The sequence below is a fragment of the Oryctolagus cuniculus genome, chromosome 7 (assembly GCF_964237555.1).
Source record: "Oryctolagus cuniculus chromosome 7, mOryCun1.1, whole genome shotgun sequence".
NCBI lineage: Eukaryota > Metazoa > Chordata > Mammalia > Lagomorpha > Leporidae > Oryctolagus > Oryctolagus cuniculus.
Window position 1 is genome coordinate 50,261,348 of NC_091438.1, and position 21,332 is coordinate 50,282,679.

Genomic DNA, 21,332 nt, shown 5'->3' on the forward strand with positions numbered 1-21,332 from the left:
TGTTGAGGAAAATATGATGCCTTATCCAGATCACAGCTTGATTTGATAATAGAATAGTTTCTTTTATTTAAGTAGAGGAACAAAAAGTGCTAATACAGCATAGCTAAAATTAACTCTGAGCTATATTATTAAAAGCACTTGCAGCTTATTCAAGAAATGTGTTATGGATGATGTTAGAAACTGCAACACAATTCTCATTCGCAGTGACAGTCCTCTGGGCATTAGGCCTGGCTGACAACTGCTGATCCTCCCCTATGGGAATTATTCACCTTGTAAATAATGGCAAACTCTTAAACCTGGGTGGGCTTTGCTCCTAGGCTATTACACCAACCCCCCCATACTATTTTGGGGCATTTGCTAAGAGAATGCAAACTCATTTAAATATTAACAACATAAACACAAAATGAAAACATAAGGTTCCCAAGAAAACAAATATGAGACAACAGGAAAGTTTCTAGAGCCAAACAGAATTATTTGTTTCTAGATTTAATCCATACTTTTGCTCTCTGGCTGTAAGGAAAAAAACATTTCAGCTAAGATACATTTTTAAAAACCATTAAATGTTGACAAAGTATGAAATAGCCACTTGAGAGGCCTACATCCTGTATCAGAGTCTCTGGGTTTGATTCCCAGCTCCACACCCAATTTCAGCTTCCTAATAATGTGCAACTTGAGAGGCACCAGGTGACAGCTCAAGCATTTGGCCCTTGTAACCCATGTTGAAGACCTGGATTGAGTTTGTGGCTTTGGGCCTGGCCAGGTGTTGTGGGCATTTGGGAAGTGAACCAGAGCATGGGAAATCTCTCTTTCTCACTACCAGCCCTGATGTGTGTGTGTGTGTATGTATGTGTGTGTGTGTGTGTCTACCTGCTAAATAAAAAAAAAAGTTAAAAGAAAAAAAAGTTAGAGATTCGCAAAGTATAGCAGGTCCAATTTGTTTTTTTAATGGCCTGTGAATTAATAATGGTTTTTATATTTTTAAGTGGCTGGAAAAAATCAAAAGGATATTTTGTGACATTTGAAAATTATGCAAAATTCAAATTTCAGTGTCCATAAATAGCCTTTTTGGGTCACAGTCATGCTCATTCATTTACAGGCTGTCTATGGCTGCTTTTGCACTATAAGAAGATGGAGCAGATGCACTGAGACCATATAGCCTACAGAAATATTCACCCTTTGCACTTTACAGGAAAAGTTTGCCAACTCCAGGAAACCATGAATCCTAATTCTCTAAATAGCACCCAACATATGTATTACTAATGATGTCAATGATGAAGACTCTTCTATTGGTTTCCACAAAGAATATTAAACTCATACTATTCACTTATTTATGCAATAAATGTTCTGTAAGGACCTATTATGTGCCAGACATTTTTTTTTTTTTGAGTACTAAGAACATCTCTCCACTTGTGGATTAACAAGTAAAAAATGTAATATGTTGGAGAGAGTTAAGTGTTATGAAGAAAAATAAAACAGGAATGGGTGGAGTTGGGAATTGAGGCATGGAGTGTGTAAAGACAGGTCTTTCAGTTTTAAATAGGGAATTCAGAGAATGTTTCATTGAGGAAGTGATATTTAGTCAAGATTTGAATGAGGCAAGTGAGAAAAGTGTTCAAGGAAGAGCAAACAGCAAACGCAGAGGAAGACCTGGAGATCTATACCAATGGGAGTAGCTAAGGGGGCAGGATGTAGACAGATGAGAGCTGTACACCAGGAGGCAGGTCATTGCAGCCATGAGGCCACTGTAAAGGAGTTAGGGTTGTATTCTAAGTGAAATAATACTTAGATATGGCATGCAACAGACTCATTCTCCTAAAGTCTGTTTATAAAAACATATCCTCCTAGCATTATTGGTATAATAAAGACATGATTTTTTTTAAATGTTCCAGAGGGCTGGAGATCAGCATAATTCTTTACTTTTATCTTAAAACTTATACAAGTCTCCTTTTTTTTCTTTAAAAAAAAAAAAAGAAGAAGAAGAAGATTAACACAGAGAGAAGAGAGGCAGAAAGAGAAGAGAGGCAGAAAGAGAGAGAGGTCTTCCATCTGATGGTTCACTCCCCAATTGACCGCAATGGCTGGAGCTGCGCTGATCCAAAGCCGGGAGCCAGGAGCTTCCTCCAGGTCTCACACGCAGGTGCAGGGGCCCAAGGACTTGGGTCATCTTCTACTGCTTCCCCAGGCCACAGCAGAGAACTGGATCAGAAGTGGAGCAGACGGGACTAGAACTGGTGCCCATATGGGATGCTGGCACTTCAGGCCAGGGCATTAACCTGCTGTGCCACAGCGCCGGCCCCACAAGTCTCTTTTAAACCGACATTTTTTCTCCAATTCTTCCTTTACAACCAAGCTTCTGTGACTACAGCCTGATTTCACAAATATTTGTCTTCCATCTACTTCTTATTTGTCCCTTTGCAAGAAAACTTTCATTCTAATTATTGTCTAGGAACTATGTTCTAACAGAAATGACCCTCTCATCTCAAGTGCAGTTGTCTCACTTGAGATTTCATGATACAGAAATTCTGTCTTCTACAGATGGTATTGTAGACCACTCCCTGTACCATTTTAATCTTTTTGCTCTTGGCTTCTATAACTTCATCTATCTCAAAACGTAGTAAAACTTTAGTCTAGATTGCCGATTACTTTTTTCTTTCATCCCCACCAATCATAGCCACCTGGAAATTTAAGTCTGAGCTGCACTGCTCTTTTCTCTCGTATGCATTTGTTATCATTGCTGTTGTCTGAGTTAACTTGGTTTTAAACAACTACCTTTATGTAAATGATTCCAAATACACCATTCCAGCTGCAAATATTCAGTTTTCTAAAAGCCACCTATCTACCCTAATATGTCCTGCCAATACTTGAAACTAAACATTTGGAAAATAACTTTTTCCCATGAAACTAATTCTTAATTTTTCTAAGGTTTCTACTCACAACTTAAAGCAACTTTTAGGTAGACACTTTAGGTTATAATTTATTACCATGTTCTGACATATCTGCTAACTGAATTCCTGTAACAGTTATAATTCATGTTCACTGTTTCCTTTTTAACACAAACTCTGATCAGAGTGAAAGCCTCAGGGCACACATCATGTTGCTGGCTTCTCCCCTATTTCCAGACATCCCTGAAACAAAATTTCAGGACTCCAGGCAACCTAAGGTAATTTCTATTAAGAGAAATAATACTTTCTGGCCCACGCCGCAGCTCACTAGGCTAATCCTCCGCCTTGCGGCGCCGGCACACCAAGTTCTAGTCCCGGTCGGGGCGCTGGATTCTGTCCCGGTTGCCCCTCTTCCAGGCCAGCTCTCTGTTGTGGCCCGGGAAGGCAGTGGAGGATGGCCCAAGTGCTTGGGCCCTGCGCCCCATGGGAGACCAGGATAAGCACCTGGCTCCTGGCTTTGGATCAGCGCGGTGCGCCGGCCGCAGCGCGCCGGCCACGGCGGCCATTGGAGGGTGAACCAGCGGCAAAAGAAGACCTTTCTCTCTCTCTCTCTCTCTCACTGTCCACTCTGCCTGTCAAAAAAAAAAAAAAAAAAAAAAAAGGAAAAGAAAAAAAAGAGAAATAATACTTTCTAAAATATTTCTAAAGGACGATCACTAATTTCTGCTTGAGTATGCCTGATAAATAGTAAGAATTTAACGAATGTTTGAACTTATTGTTGTTCCTGCTACTAAGAGCACAGACTCTAGGACCAGACCACCTGGCTATCAATCCCAGCTCCACCAATTACACAGTGTTAATCTTCCCTGTTGAGAAATACATTAATAATAGTGCCTACCTCACAGTGTTTTTTCTTTTTAAGATTTATTTATTTATTTATTTGAAAGGCAGAAGTACAGAGAGGCAGAGGCAGAGAGAGAGTTAGTGAGAGAGGGACAGGTCTTCCATTCACTGGTTCACTCTCCCAGATGGCCACAACAGCTGTGGCTGCAGCTGCACCGATCAGAAGCCAGGAGACAGGAGCTTCTTCCAGATCTCCATGCGGGTACAAGGGCGCAAGGACTTGGGCCATTTTTCACTGCTTTCCCAGGCTATAGCAGAGAGCTGGATTGGAAGTGGAGCAGCTGGGATTTGAAAGAGCACCCATAAGGGATGCCAGGACTGCAAGCGGCGGTTTTACTTCTAGGCCACAGCACCGACTCCCAGTGTTTTTAAATGGCTGGAAAACATGACACTATCCAGCACATAGTAAACACCACCTATTTGTTAAGTAGAGTAAAATTACTGACTCACTACTTCATTGAAGGACAGTCTTCAATATGAGTGGATCCCATTGTCACAAAGTTTTCTTTCTTAAGTCATAAAATTCTGCCTCCCCCTCTAAGTATCTACACAATCCAGATAACTGAAAACATGTGTGTACATTAGAATGTTCATAACAGCATTATTCATAACTGACAAAAAGTAGAAACAACTCAGATGTCCATAAGGTAATGAATGGATAAATAAAATACATTATACCTATACAATATTATTTGATCATAAAAAGCCATGAAGTTGTGATACATGCTACAATACGGGTGAATCTTGAAGACATTAAGCTATGTGAAACAAGTCAGACATGAAAGAACACATATTATGTGATTCCATTTACATGAAGTACCCAGAATGAACAAATTTCTAAAGATACTCTAGTGTTGCCAGGAGATAGGGAGAAGAGGAAATGGAGAGGGACTACCTAGGAGTGGAGAGATTTTTAGGGTTAATTAAAATGTTATTGAACTAGATAATAGTGGTGGTTCCCCAACTCTGTGAATATACTAAAACACTGAATTGCACACTTCAGGAGGGTGAATTTTATGGCATATGAATTACATCTTAACTTTAAAAAGAACAGACTCTGCCTCTAAGATTTCTACCTACGAGCTCTCTCTGTCCTCTACAACAAAAAGGAACAAGACCTTTGCTTCTCTTACACATGGTCCTTCAAGAATCTGAAGAGTTATGTTGACTTTTCCCCACCCCCCAGGATTCAGTGCTTTGGACTGGAAAACTATTTCTAGACTTTCTCAACATTTTAGTGGCTCTTCTATGTATAAAATAACAATGGTAATAATAATAATGACCAATAATTTTTAGTACTTACTACATTTTAGACATCTGCTAAACATTTTACAGCCATATGTTAGCTTTTTATTGCTCCATACAGCACTATAATATATCAGAGTACTTCTAAAATACTCATGGAAAATGGAGTTGAAAGTTTACTTTGCACTCTGACCTCAGAATCAGCCCTTAAGGCATTCTAGTCTGTCTGAAAAGCCCACGAGAGCATTTTAGGCACAGAAAGCCAAGACACTGTGGCAAAAAATGTCTTACATGAAGGATCTTGGTTGGTGATACCCCAGTAGAAAGCAGCAGTCATCAAAGGAGGAGGTACTTTTCTCCCAAGGGAGGAGAGAACTTCCACTTTGCTTATGGCCTTGTCTAAATACTGATGGAGTTTGTGAATTCAAAAAGGCTTCCACAGCCTAGGCAGCTCATGTCAAGAACCTCGGGTCATCACTGACATCACACGTAGGAGTGTTAATTCTTAAATTAATAACAGTCATTGTGCACTAACTTTCCATGCAGGACCTCTGTCTTCAAAGAGTTGTATTATAACTATGTCTAAGAGCTCCCAAAAGATGTATCACTCTTGGGTGCTTCATTAATTATGTTTCGAAGAAGAAGAAGAAAAAGAAGAAGAAAAAGAAGAAGAGGAAGGGGAAGGGGAAGGGGAAGGGGAAGAGGAAGGGGAAGAAGAAGAGGAAGAAGAGGAGGAAGAAGAGGAGGAGGAAGAGGAGGAGGAAGAGGAGGAGGAAGAGGAGGAAGAAGAGGAGGAAGAAGAGGAGGAAGAAGAGGAGGAAGAAGAGGAGGAAGAAGAGGAGGAAGAAGAGGAGGAAGAAGAGGAGGAAGAAGAGGAGGAAGAAGAGGAGGAAGAAGAGGAGGAAGAAGAGGAGGAAGAAGAGGAGGAAGAAGAGGAGGAAGAAGAAGAGGAAGAAGAAGAGGAGGAAGAAGAAGAGGAAGAAGAAGAGGAAGAAGAAGAGGAAGAAGAAGAGGAAGAAGAAGAAGAAGAAGAAGAAGTGAAATTAACTTCAAGATACAATGACTTTGAACAGCCTTTGTCTCAACTGTTGAGGAACAGGTTTTTTTGTTTTGTTTTGTGTTTTTTTTTTTTTTTAAACCATGCAAATTGTTGAGCTCTACTTAGTATAGAGTTGGTCTTCTGTGTATAAAGCTAATTGAAAATGCATCTTAGTGGAGAATAGGACTGGAAATGAGAGAGGGAGGAGGAGGAGGGGTGAGAGAGTGGATAGGAGAGCCAGTATGGTGGAAAGAATCACTGTATTTCTAAAGTTGTACTTATGAAATGCAGGAAGCCTGTATTCCTTAAAAAAAGGTTTCTTTGGGGCCCGGCGCTGTGGCTCACTTGGTTAATCCTCCACCTGTGGTACAAGCATCCCACACAGGCACCGGTTTCTAGTCCCAGTTGCTCCTCTTCCAGTCCAGCTCTCTGCTGTGGCCAGGGAGGGCAGTGGAGGATGGCCCAGGTGCTTGGGCCCCTGCACCCATGTGGGAGACCAGGAGGAAGCACCTGGCTCTTGGCTTCAGATTGGCGTAGCTCCGGCCATAGCGGCCATTTGGGGAGTAAACCAACAGAAGGAAGACCTTTCTCTCTGTCTCTAACAATACTTGTCAAATTAAAAAAAAAAAAAGGGGGGGGGGCCAGCGCCACGGCTCACTAGGCTAATCCTCCGCCTTGCGGCGCCGGCACACCGGGTTCTAGTCCCGGTCGGGGCGCCGGATTCTGTCCTGGTTGCCCCTCTTCCAGGCCAGCTCTCTGCTGTGGCCCGGGAAGGCAGTGGAGGATGGCCCAAGTCCTTGGGTCCTGCACCCCATGGGAGACCAGGATAAGTACCTGGCTCCTGCCATCGGATCAGCGCGGTGCGCCAGCCGTGGCGGCCATTGGAGGGTGAACCAACAGCAAAGGAAGACCTTTCTCTCTGTCTCTCTCTTTCACTGTCCACTCTGCCTGTCAAAAACAAAAAAAAAAGGGGGGGGTTTCTTTGGGGGGGATAAATAAACAAAAACAAAAAGACAAATTAAATAAATTAATTAAAATGAAAAAAGTTTGCTTTGGTATAAAAAATTGGAAATTCATGCATTTTTCCTAATATATATTTCCTATGAAGATTCTAAAGTACACTTATATTATGATCTCCATTCTATATTCAAAGAACTTGAAGCTTAGAAGGATAACTATTTCAGAGCTAGTAGATGACAGAGGCAGAATTCAAACCCAGGTCTGTTTCCTGGGCCCATGCACTTCAATACTGGGCTATCCTGACTAGTTGACTCTAATTCATCAAAACTCCATTAAAATGTGGGGTCCAAAATGGAAAAAAAGACATTAACATGTGTTCTTACCAGTGTAGCACAGAGCTAAATCATCACTTCCTGACCTGGACACTGTGTTTTCTCCTGTATCAGTCTAAAGCTCCATTCCCTTCTTTGGAAGCCACAAAATACTACTGTATGTTACTAAAGACATAGCCAGCTGAAATGCTCAGAGCCTAATGTTATACTAATTACTTCTCTGCCATGGTTTCCTATCCAACATTTGTACTACATGTTATTTTCAACCCAATAACTAGAACTGTTCTTTTTTCACTTTAAATTCATCATATTGAATCTTTACCTCCCAAGTTTGCTTGACTGAGTCAATGCTTAAACTATATTAATATAATCATAAAATTACAGCATGGCGACATACTTCAGAAGCCCCCACTGTATGGATTTAGATGCCAAAGCTAACTGACCTGCAACAAATTCCTCATCTGTGGACATAGCAATTTCCCCCAGTTGCATCATCTAAAATGTGTCCTTATTTTCACCTAGATCTTTGAAAACAGCATAAAACGAAATGTGTGCTACTAAATCTTGTCCCAAAACCAGCACCTATTCAATCAAGTCTACCATCCTAACTGCACAAGAATTCTATCCACACCTGTCCTCAGGGACAAGATGGAAATTCCCCAATGAAACAAGGCAAACTACCGAAAAAACAGCTGTTTTCATGCATAATTTCGATCCTGTCACTCTTCTGCTCAGGAAGGAGCAGCAGTCTTTCATAGTCAAATTCCTCAGAATCTCTGATCTGCTTGTATGCCCTATTCCTACCATTTAACCATCTTATTCCCTAGATCCATAACTCAAATGCTCCAGATTATTTCCATAATCTTGTCTTCTTCCCTTATAAAATCTTTTTTTAAAAGATTTTTTATTTGAAAGGCAGAGTTACAGAAAGAGGGTGGAAGAGACAGCTACTCCATCTTCTGATTCACTCTCCAAATGGTCACAATGGCCAGGGCTGTGCCAGGCTGAAGCCAGGAACCCAAAGCTTCTTCAGGGTTTCCCATGTGAGTGCTAGGCCCCAAGCATCTGGGTCATCCTCCACTGCTTTTCCAGGCACATCAGCAGGGAGCTGGAGAAGTTGAAGCAGCCTATATGTGATGCCAGCGTGTAGGCAGTGGCTTAATCCCGCTTTCCACAATACTGGCCTCTAAAAATCTTCCTAATTTCCAGTAAAAAATATAATGCTTTCCATCTGATATGTCTTCACTTTACATTCCTTGCTTCCACCCTTCTTTCGAAGATCTGCTCAAAGCCTTCTTTAAGGCACCTCCAAACCATCGGACCCATCTGGAATTCCTCCAAACAGCAGATGAAGTGCCACGTCACATACTGCATTATGTCTACCCGTCTGGCTCCTTCTTTTCATCTAAGCCCTGGTTATGTCTTTCTTGTGGCAGTCTTCAACCCCATTTGGACAGTATTCTTGGGAAAAAGAATGTTCTGTACTCTGGTGCAGGCTTCTTGATACAATGAGCACCAAATACTCAATGCAGGTATCCAGGTTCCTAAGCAAGCTTCTGTCACTCCAAACCTGCTAGAAAATCCCCTTCTAAAACTCTGCCTGCCTGGATGAACACAGGCCAGGTCAACCCTAAGAGACACCCTGAGGTACAAGATTATCCTTCACATCCCTAAGAAGAATTTCAGACATGAGAAGAAAGAACAATGGATGAGACAACCAGAAATAAAGGGCTCCATTTCCTAAAGCAGCAGGGCTCTTAACTTGGGAGATCCCTGTTTGGCTGGACATAAGGACATCATATACCCTGTCAGTCTGAATGGGAAATGAGACTCCACCCAGAAACAAGATTAAGTTAGGTTTGAGGCTGAAAATATGACTACATAAAATCCAAATACCTCAGGAATCTATAATTCTATGAAGTTATGCAGTACAAAGTTTGGACAATAGTCCACCTCTTGAACAAAGGGCATATGCAAAAAGCTTTTTTAAAAAACTAGCTGAATAAACCCAACAGCTGCCTTTCATTCCTAAAACTACAGGAACACCACCCCTCCTGTGGGGGAATTTATCAATTATTTAGGAGCTCTTGCAGTGACTTCCTTCTATTACATCTTTCTTCACTAGCTTTGGAACTCTGAAGAACATAGTTTCCAGATGAGGCAGTGAATACAGGGAAGTTTGGGGGGACTTTTCTCTGTAAAATAATTCCAAAAACTAATCTGAACACTTATCAAACACACAGAGATGTATTCATGACTTCTTCTTTAAAAATCTGCCATTTCTGCCACTTTTTCATTGTTACTGTTCAGACACACAAGGGGAGTGGGGTGAAGGGGAGAGAAGGCAGAAGATCAGAGAGAAAAACAAGGGGTTCTTCCTAATGGAACCAGAAAACATTCCATTTGAACGGATGCCCATACAGTCCCCCCCTCCCCACTAACACAGATGAAAACCAGACCCCAAAGCTCACATATCCCCGGCAGGCTGGATGAGTTTACATGTAGCCACTTTACAGATTTCAACAAAGCCTGGGGTTGAATGGCAACTCCAATCTATCTGGCGATGGCTGCAGTTCAGAACCCGTCTCCCTAGTAATACAGGACAGAAAAATTCGTCCTTTCAAGTTTCCTAAGTGAATAGCCACTCATCTAGAGAAAAGCTTAGAACAGTGCAGCAGCTTGTGGCAGCTCCAAGATGACTGACGTCCGAGCAGGAAATAAGCTCCCATTCCAAATAAAAGCCAGTATTCTCTCCCCGTCTTCTCCACTCAGTGTTCTGTATCAGCAGGGTGAGTCCAAATTGCAATGGGCACTTTGCTGCAGCTCTTGTCTTTAGTTTTTTATAAGCGAGAATTTGGTCATTAAAAAAAAAATTCCAACAAAGCAAAACCCCACCACATGCAAAAAGAAAAAGAGAGGCGTGCTTTACAAAACAGCTATTTCAAAATCATGATTTTTAAAAAACTATACAGAATGTGGAACGGAGGGGAAAAAAATGTCTCATGTGGGTTGCGTCGGCACCGCAGCTGCTCCTCATTAAAGCTCCTCTTTACTCCCTCTGGGCTAGTTTCCAGCAGAAAATTCTTTAAACAGAACTCTGCTTTCAACCCACTTTCTTCTTGCTCTGGGCCTCTCGGCCCCCCAATCCGCAGTGGCAGCCTGCCCTAGCTGAGCTCTGGAGGGGGAGCTGTCGTTAAGGTAAATGAGGTAAGGGCAGGGGAACACTAACAAAACCCAGAAACCAAATTAAGCATCGGTCAGTCACAAAGGTCTGCAGTTTGAAAAGGCCTCAAAATCAGTCTGCTCTTTCCTGTAACCATAATGCCAGCTTAGTTTCCTGTCTCCCTCCTGCGTTCCCCCTGTTAAAGGAGATAAAAATAATTGCTAACAGTCAAGGCTAGCTGCAACCAGTGAAAGTTCCTATAGAACATCCAATTCCCAGGGCTCTGGCTACAGACTGCTAAGATGCCCCAGAGCCTACAGAACCAAGTCTGGACTCCTGGGAAAGGTCGTTCAGGAGGCCAGCCAACTGGTCTGCTCTCATGGCAGGCCTCCTCCCAGCACCTGCACTCTGATGTCTCATCACACTGTCAACTTTTTAATTCTGCAACTCTGTGTAAAGGTAACAAACTGGGTTATGTTCATTACTTTTTTTTTTAAGCACAAAGACTTCCAGTTAACTTCCTAGTAATGGGTAAGAAAAAGGAAGCAGCTCTGTCATGCTGACTTCTTCTTGGCATTCCCACTCCCACTCTCACCACACCCCCTCCCAAAAAAAGAAAGGAAGGAAAAACAGAAACATTACAGCTTACTCAGCAAGAAGAAAAAACAAAAGGAATTAAAAAAAAAAACAAAACAGTACTCATGTATAGAGTATAGGGGCAGGCGCTGGGCTGTTTGTGGTAAAACCTAATTTTTTAGGGGCCTGCTAGTTTGATGTAATGAAAAAAGTCCCTCCCCCTCCACACACACTACTTTTATCACAACTAATACACAAAGTCTATCAATACTACAGGCAGACTAGCCCATTTTCCTACTATGTAAATCCAGCTTCCTGGACAGAACATTCCTGGTTTTCTTGCAGAAGTGTTTCAGAAAATGTTAATCTTAGTTCCCACATTAGGTTGAATGCTTCCAAATTAAAAGTTTCCCACAGGAAAAGAACTTTGCAGGGAATTGTGAGGCTGGGAATTATTTTCTGAAACTCCACCCCACTTGGTTTGCTTGTGTTCAGGTTTTTCCACCCTCATCTGAATAAAGCAATAAATGCACACTGATTATAATAAATCCGATCCAAAAAGGAGCTGAGGTAGTACAGGCTTTCAAGCTGTTAATTCACAGCACCATTCATCTTCATGGGAGGCTGTGAAATCAGGAACCACTGCAATGGGAAACCATGCTTTATTTACATAAGAAGTTTGTAAACGCCCTTATCTTCCAGTTTACAGTCCAGGCTCATTTATCAGAATTCAAAAGCTTAGCTGAGTGCCTGGTCTCTTCAATCACCACGTGAAAGGCTGGGCAGGGGCACACAAACAGTGTTGAAAGACTCATGTTGCTGCTGTAACAGAAGGTGGTCTCTCTGTCTTCCAGCACATAATTCATACCTTAGCATAATGCACAGTACTGGAACTTGAGAAAGTACCTACTGGCAATTAAAGCATGACAAACATACCCTATACACATAAGTTTACAGAAAGCATCCTTCACAGTAGTAAGACAAAAACCAGTGACTTGCTCTCAAGCTATGGGCTACAGAGTTATTGCGAGAAGTCTGCAATCCTTATAAATCACTCTCTAAAGTACGAAATAATATATTGTCCACCTTTAGGTGCTATAACAATAAAAGCACAAGTATGTATTAAAATGATTCTTGAATTCTTTGATTTTGACATTTTGCACTGCATTCAAATAAGACTGAATTTGTTTCAAGATCATCTCTCCTTTATGTACTGCACTCTTGGCTGGACTGAACTTCTTTCAGATCCTAGCTATTATGCACCACTTCTCACCTTCAGACCTTTGTACATGCTGTTCACTCAGCCCAAAACACTTTTCCCACCCTCTTCTCAATGCTGAGCCCTAAAATTCCTTCAAGCTCCAGCTTAAATGTTATTTCCTCTTAGAAATAGCCCTATCAACCGTATTGTGTTTTCCCATAACTCAGACATATCTTATCACTCCTTAGCCTTTATGACAATTATGTTTTCCTCAATAAACTAAGAATTGTTCATTATCATATTCCCAACACCTAACACAATCACTGACATACAGAAGACATTTAATTATTCAGTGCTCATATTCTTAACAGAGGCCAAATGGTGAAATGCAAGATTCCATGGAATCTTTATACCTTAAAGATACTTTAATTAGGTTGAGCTGTTTACCCAAAGGATTTTTTCAAAACTAATTAACATTTCTGATACAGAGAGTATTTCTTATCCCTCCATCATCCCTAAGTCATTTAAAGTGGACCAAACCTATATGAAGTAAATTATTTAATCCTATTCCCCTCTCCAAAAATGTGAAGTTAACTAACACACACAGTCTTAGTTCTCTCTTGCATTTTTATTGCTCCTTCATTAGTCTTTGATTAGACATCAACCACATGAACCACCAGGCACCTGGATCCCTGAATGATGGAACATCCTATAGAGTGGCCTCAACAGCATGTTTCTAGACACTGACAATGAAAATTAAACATTTCCAGGAAAAAAACTGATTGCAGGAGTCTGTTTTCCCCAGAGTGAGTGGCTTCAAAGTTCTGAAGTCCAAAAACTGTCTGAAACAAAAGCTTACGGCTTGGTCTGAAAGGATTCCTAGTTCAAAAATAATTGTGCCCCAATCATATTAAACCAAACCGTGGAGGCTGGCTGGAGAAAACTCTGCATTTCTTGGGACTGACGTGGTGACCCAGAGGATTACGCCTGTATCAGATCACCGGCTCAAGTGCAGGCTGCTTAGCTTCAGATCTAGCTCCCTGCTGCTAATGCACCTGGAAAGGCAGCAGAAGATGGCCCCTGCCACACTTGTGGGAAACCTGGATGGAGTTACAGGCCCCTGGCTTCGGCTTGACCCAGTTCCAGCATTGCAGCCATTTGAAAAGTGAACCAGTGGATAAAAGGTATTTGTCTCTCCCTAATCACTGTTTCAAATAAATCTTCAAAAACAAAACTCTGCATTTCTTCATATCTAAAAAAATTTTTTATAGATTCTGAATATATCATTCTCCAAAACAGAATACACGTGGGGGTACGTAAAGCTTGTTAATGCTTAATTGGAAAAATATAAACTCAGAATTTTCTAAAATATTAAAATGTTTCAAATGTCCTTAATTAGAACCATAGGTAATAAAAATAGCAGCTATAATGGGGTGGGGGAGAATCACTACTTTCCTTAAAAGATAGGAACATGGTCCAAAAGGGAGAAAGATTGGTTATTGGGGATCAAAAAAAGTGTAGAAGTTACAATGGTTTGTGGTTATTCAAAGGTCCACAACAGATAAACATATATACAGTATATTTACAGAACTAATATTGTACTGTAGGCAGTTACAAGGTGGGGAGAAAAAGCTTAAAAAGACTCCTTTGGGGCAAAATATGTCAATGGTAAAAAGGCTGAGAAAACACTGAGACAGCATTCAAAAAGTAACTCTTGGGCTAGTATCTGATACTCCTAATGCTTCTGAATATCGGTTGAACTGAGTAGAAAAGTTTCCTACAATATTAGTATATATTCCAACTAGTTTATCTTGAAAATAAAGTATCCCTCCCCTTTGGAAACTCCTTCACCGGCTACTTGGTTTGATGCATGAAATTAAAGTCTATGCAGGGGCCAGTACTGTGGCATAATGGGTAAAGCCACCACCTGCAGTGCCATTACCCAATATGGGCGCCAGTTTGAATCCAAGCTGCACCACTTCTGATCCAGCTCTCTGCTATGGCCTGGGAAAGCAGTAGAATATGGCCCAAGTGCTTGGGCCCCTGCACCCACATGGGAGACCCAGGAGAAGCTCCTGGCTCCTGGCTTCAGATTGGCGCAACTCCAGCTGTTGCGACCAATTGGGGAGTAAACCAGCAGATGGAAGACCTCTCTCTCTCTTTCTCTCTCTGCCTCTCCTTCTCTCTCTGTGTAACTCTTTCAAGTAAATAAATAAATCTTAAAAATAAATAAATAAAGTCTACGCCTCCAGAGGCCACAGTAAAACTTGGCAGAGCTAAATAGTGAGTCTAATGAAAAAGTATAGATGACACACGCCTAGATGCCACACAGATTGTTTCTTTTTTAAAAGACATGCTATAATTATGTTATGTACTCTTGTATTCTTACAACAACAAATACAACAGCAAAACCCATAAATTTTCATCTTATGGATAATGCTAGTGGTATATGTATAAGAGGCTCAGAACACCAGTGGCCTAAGCTTGGAAATATGCACTTTCACCAGCAACAATGCTGGGACTGGATCTGATTCATCTGTTTTCTTCTAGATTAAAGCTTCTGAGAACAAACATAACTATTAAAATCATCACCCTCACAAGAGTCAACCAAAAAACTGTCCTACACAAAAGAAAACCTACATGACGTTTACAACTAGCAACATTTATTACTTTTATGGCAGTGAGAACAGTTATTGCCAAAGAAAAAATGTGATGTTTTCATTTATTTTATTAATGCTGCTCATTAATTTAACATGGCCTCAGCTTTGGCCCTGGCCTTCAGTATAGATCTCAACTAGAAAAATGGCATAAACTAAAGCTGACACAGGAGGAATCAGAATTCTTTACCCCTACTTCAACAGCATTTACTTCAAGGATTTCTTGTGTGTATTAAAAAAAATTAACCACAAAAAACGGTTCTTCCAGGCTGCAGCCATGCCTTGCGAGGACAGGAAGCGCTGAGCGCCCCACAAGCTCTGAGGTGGGCTGGCAACGTCGGCTGCCACCTGTTTTGGTACTGCCATCTGAATGGCTAAAACTGGCTTTTGTATTTCTTAAATGGTGACATTTCAAATGGGTACATAAGTACATACACAGGATTCTCAATTTGCCTTAATTGGCAAAGCTGAATATACTATCTGGCCCTTTAAGAAAAAGTCTGCAGACCTCTATTTGGTGGGTGAAAAGGTTTAAGTATATGTAGGCAAAAATGCTTACTTTCAAGCCAGGTACCTTTTTTGTTAACTAGATGTCAGGCCACTTGAGGAGCAGTTATTATAAACCATGTTTCATTTCAGAAAGGCAATCCAAATGATTAATATTGTCACTTGCCATACCTCTGCATAATGAAGACCAAAGATGATAAAAACAGTGAACATGTGGCCGGCGCCGCGGCTCACTAGGCTAATCCTCCGCCTAGCGGCGCCGGCACACCGGGTTCTAGTCCCGGTTGGGGCACCGGATTCTGTCCCGGTTGCCCCTCTTCCAGGCCAGCTCTCTGCTGTGGCCAGGGAGTGCAGTGGAGGATGGCCCAGGTGCTTGGGCCCTGCACCCCATGGGAGACCAGGAAAAGCACCTGGCTCCTGGCTCCTGCCATCGGATCAGCACGGTGCGCTGGCCGCAGCGCGCCAGCCGCGGCGGCCATTGGAGGGTGAACCAACGGCAAAGGAAGACCTTTCTCTCTGTCTCTCTCTCTCACTGTCCACTCTGCCTGTCAAAAAATAAAAAAATAAAAATAAAAAATAAAAAAAAAACAGTGAACATGTGGGAAAAAGTTATAATGTCTAATCCTAATGTGGTAACTCAAGACAAAAAACACTATTTCCTTTAAAAGATAAGACCATAGTAAAGGGGGAGAAAACTGGTTTGGGGGAAAGGGAACAAAAAAAACTTAGATGTTATGCTGCTTTTCCACACTATAAAGACTGAGTATCAAACAAGCATCAAGATTACTCAGAGCAAAGTTAAATGTGTTCTAAGAATATACCACATTTATCCCAACACTGATGAATGCAGGTAGCAAGCACAATAGACACTGTAAAACCCCAAGTGGTCCAGGCTGGATCTGAACTTGGCAACCAAGCTGAAACTCCAAATAAAACCCCTCAAGTCTAAACAAAACACAGTATTAGAGCAGAAACTGTAATACAAATTGCAGGGCCGGCGCCACGGCTCACTAGGCTAATCTTCCACCTAGCGGCGCTAGCACACCGGGTTCTAGTCCCGGTCGGGGCGCCGGATTCTTTCCTGGTTGCCCCTCTTCCAGGCCAGCTCTCTGCTGTGGCCCGGGAAGGCAGTGGAGGATGGCCCAAGTGCTTGGGCCCTACACCCCATGGGAGACCAGGAGAAGCACCTGGCTCCTGGCTTCGGATCAGCGCAATGTGCCGGCCGCAACACGCCAGCCATGGCGGCCACTGGAGGGTGAACCAACAGCAAAAGGAAGACCTTTCTCTCTGTCTCTCTCTCTCACTGTCTAACTCTGCCTGTCAAAAACAAAACAAAACAAGAAAACCCATGCAGGGGCTGGCACTGTGGCAACAGTTCGAGTCCTGGCTGCTCCTCTTCCGATCCAGCTCTCTGGGATGGCATGGGATAGCAACAGAGGATGGCCCAAGTCCTTGGGCCCCTGCACCTGAGTGGGAGACTTAGAAGAAGCTCCTGGCTCCTGGCTTCGGATCGGTACAGCTCCGACCATTGCGGCCATCTGGGGAGTGAACCAGTTGATGGAAGACTTCTCTCTCTGTTTCTACCTCTCTCTGTAACTCTGTCTTTCAAATAAATAAAAAAAAAAAAGCCTAGTGATATACCTTGGGAAAATGTGTTCCATCATGTATACAAACATATAAAAAGAGAGACTTCACAGTATGAATCTGTTTTTTATATGAAGAATAAAAATACAACTAGCATTGTTTTTTAAATCTCCCTCCCAAGACTTTAGAATGATTTTTAGGTCTCTTTGATGGAATAGCTCCTCAGAGACCTTTCCTCTGGCCCAGCCCTAACTCTGCCACTAGATGTGGCACTGAACTTTACCTCATGGCTTCAGCATCTTCATGTATTAAAACAAGATGCAAGGGGATCAGCATTGTAGCATAGTGGGTAAAGCTGCCTGTATCCCACATCGGTGCCAGTTCAAATCCTGGCTGCTCCACTTCTAATCCATCTCCCTTCTTTTTTTTTTTTTTTTTTTTTTTTTTTTTTTTTTTTTTTGACAGGCAGAGTGGACAGTGAGAGAGAGAGACAGAGAGAAAGGTCTTCCTTTGCCGTTGGTTCACCCTCCAATGGCCGCCGCGGCCAGCGCGCTGCGGCCGGCGCACCGCGCTGATCCGATGGCAGGAGCCAGGAGCCAGGTGCTTTTCCTGGTCTCCCATGGGGTGCAGGGCCCAAGCACCTGGGCCATCCTCCACTGCACTCCCTGGCCACAGCAGAGAGCTGGCCTGGAAGAGGGGCAACCGGGACAGAATCCGGTGCCCCAACCGGGACTAGAACCCGGTGTGCCGGCGCCGCTAGGCGGAGGATTAGCCTAGTGAGCCGCGGCGCCGGCCCCTAATCCATCTCCCTTCTAATATGCCTAGGAAAGCAGCAGAAGATAACCCACGTGATTGGGACCCTGCACACAACTGGAAGTTCCACATGAAGCTCCTGGCTCCTGGCTTCAGATGGACTCAGCTCCACCCAGTGCAGCTATTTGGGAAGTGAACCAGCAGACGAAAGATCTCTCTGTCTCTACCTCTCTCTCTCTCTCTAATGCTATCAAATAAATAAATAAATAAATAGTTAAAAAGAAAAGATGCTAGACCAAATGATTTTCAATACTCACTTTAACTCTAAAATTGTATGATTCTATTTAGGCATGTTCCACAGCCCCTTGGATATTACTACAGGTCTCTTTTATGAAGAACTAAAAAGAATTTCCACATTGTTTGGCTTCAAGGAACATCAAAAAATAAGACTATACAGCTAGAGTTTAAATTCCAAGTCTTTCAGATTACCCCACCAGAGTCCTGAATTTCTTTGTTTTTTAATTCTGCTTTTATGCCAGTGTATATGTTCACCCACATCAGTTCTTTAAGGGCTGGTATAATGAATGAAAAGAAATAGCACTGAATCTTTAGATTGCCTAATGGGGTCTGAAGAAATAGGTCTTAGCTCCAGTCTACATTCTAATCAGTGATGTAATAAGGGTAACTCACTTAGCTGCACTAAGCCCCAGGCTCCTCACAGATCAAACAAGACAAGTGGGAGCAGTATTCTCTAACGTCCCTTCAGCCTTCTAAGTGTAATGACTGCAAGCTTGGCTTTCGTACTTCCTCAGCAACACCACTGGAGGATGTAAGATGCTTGCTGATGCTAATGTTTGGGGGTCTGTGGTTGTATATGTCTTGGCTACTGCCCAACTCCAAGCTGAAGCTCCCTGGGATAAGAATTGTGTTCATGTCCCTTCTTTTATGTCCCTCTTAGCACCCACCTATCACCCTTCTAAGGCCATAGACAGTTCAATACAAGCTTATGTAAATGAAATCATTGCACAACTCATGTTTTCAGAAAGCGTAAGGAGGCAAAGAACTAGCAAAGGAGAAAGAACAATATATTTAAATGAGATAAGGAGAATGAAAAGAAATCCTGAGTCCAAATGGGACACAAGGGCCTCCCTCTCCTCTTCCACCAAACCACTGGCCAAGAAGGAGCTTGTTTTCTTCAGCACGGAAGACTGGTAGAGATTCCAGTCTCTTTAGGAAATGTTACCTGCTCATAAAACACTAGAGACTACAGATGACTTGGGTGTATGTGCAGGGCAAGGTTCTGCAAAAAGCAGCACTAAATCTAAAGTCAGGAATTAGCCAGTAAGTCAAATCATGTAGCTCTCATTTTTATGTATTCTCTCAACACAGCATACGTGTCTATCTTACTTCCCCAGCTCATGACGCTATCATTAATTCTTACACAATTTAGCAAAGAACAACTGATGTCCCATAATCAGTTTGCTTCTGTGGAGGCTAATTATGAACTCTGATATTCAGTGTCAGCCTCTGCCTGGAAGGAAATGAGTCACCTTTACATTAGTAATCAAGTTCTGTCCATTTTTTATGAACGACCCGGAAATTGAATACCATGAGTTTCAACTATATGAGACAGAGAGACCCCACAAACATTATATACAAATAGAATCAAGACAGAAAAATTAACGTCAAGGAGGTTCCTGAGGTACTTTTTGGGATGACTGAGGTTTCAGAACGGGCAAGTTGCCCAGTGAAACAACTCCTCAAGGAGCTGCGTCTGGGCTTACACAACAGAATGAGCATTTCAAAATCTTAAAGGGACAGACAGTGAAATGACTAAGCAGCCACCATGGTCTAGGCAACAGAATCATAACCACTGTTAAATGCTTTCCACACAGAATAGGCAGTCCTAGTTTATTCTGGATAATTGAGGGTTTGGATATGTAGTATATAATCAGAGGAAACAAGCAGTAAAGGACATGAGCTAATTTGGGGTAACCAAGGACTTGGCTTACTTACTCTGGGTCCCTGAAATGAACAGGATCTTGCCAGTGATATGCTGGATGAGAGAGATTTGAGATTGAGATACCTGAATTCTCAGCTAAGAGACTGAACTATGCAGTATATGAGAATCAATTTTGTTCTCTGGTTGTGTGCGTGTTTAAATCACTCCCTATCCTAGCTCATTCTTTTTCTTGCCTTAGAGATTCATGGATTCTGAGTTCCCTTGCAAAATATGGCCACAAGTTACCTGGCTGCTGTGCCTGGCAGCACCACAAAAATCAATATTCAAAGCCAAAAAGGTCTGGGGGAGGGAAGGTAATTGCTCCCAGCTGCCCTCCCTTCCTGTTGCCTGGCCCTCACCCCTTGACTCCTCAGTCTAGGCATTCGATCTCCAAACATCTGACTAACATAAACTCGAGGAATGATTGTTTTCAATCTCTTAGCTATCCCTTTAAAATTGCATTAATCCACATACTGGCTTAGTAAATTCTCACACAAACTGAAATATAGACAAAAGAGAGCAATCAACATGAGAAAAATTTTGAGAATGTGTTCAGTAGGAAAAAATTATGTAGAAACAGGTAATGACAACTCCAGGAAATAATACACACTTCTACACTCCTCCATCCTCCACCTCTACCCATCTCCTACACTCCTCCATCCTCCACCTCTACCCATCTCCTACCTATCTACCACCTAAGGCACCACTAATATTTGAAGATTTACAACCGTGCATCAAAATGCTTTTAAAGTCTTCTGTCCACAGCAGTTGTTTCCATCTGATTCTCCATTGCTCCCACCATCTGTGCCACTACACCAGACAACTACAGACTGCTTTATTTTATACATACATGTGTGGCAAGACTTCAAAGGACCGCACCATGTCTTATGTAGGAGAAATACAGCCTTCATGAACAGACATACCCTATGTAAGTAACTTGTGAAGAAGGAAGTCAGGTAACACAGGTGTCTTAGGCTTTTCTGTCTATTCACAACAACCACACAGATATCCAACATAGTAGCCTGCTCAACAAATACTAGTGTGAAATTAATGAAAATTAAATTTTTGTTTGAGCATGGAGAATTAATTATTATTTATTTGACAGAAAGACGGACACACAGAAAGTGCCTTGTCCAAGGGGCCGGTGCTGTGGCGTAGCAGGTAAAGCCACCGCCTTCAGTGCCAGCATCCCACATGGGTACCAGTTCAAGTCCCAGCTGATCCACTTCTGATCCAGCTCTCTGCTATGGTCTGGGAAAGCAGCAGAAGATGGCCTAAGTGCTTGGGGCCCTGCACCTACATGGGAGACCCAGAAGGAACTCCTGGCTCCTGATCACTGCAGCTCTGACTGTTGCAGCCAATTAGGGAGTGAACCAGAAGATGAAGACCTCCCCCTCCCTCCCTCCCTCTCTCTCTCTCTCTCTCTCTGCCTTTCTTTCTCTTTCTGTGTAACTCTGATTTGCAAATAAATAAATAAACCTCTTAAAAAAAAGTGCCTCCATTCATTCACTGACTCACTCCTCATTTG

General features: G+C 42.3%; 1 protein-coding gene and 1 long non-coding RNA gene across 2 annotated transcripts in view; one reads left to right on the forward strand and one right to left on the reverse strand.

Moving 5' to 3' along the window:
* NOTCH2 (notch receptor 2) overlaps positions 1-21,332 on the reverse strand; it is a gene marked incomplete in the record, with an annotated part of 169,899 nt that overhangs the window by 91,672 nt on the left and 56,895 nt on the right.
* Positions 13,191-18,088, forward strand: LOC138850556 (uncharacterized). The gene is made up of 2 exons (XR_011390483.1): positions 13,191-13,485; positions 17,875-18,088. It is a non-coding gene; the product is annotated as an uncharacterized lncRNA (long non-coding RNA).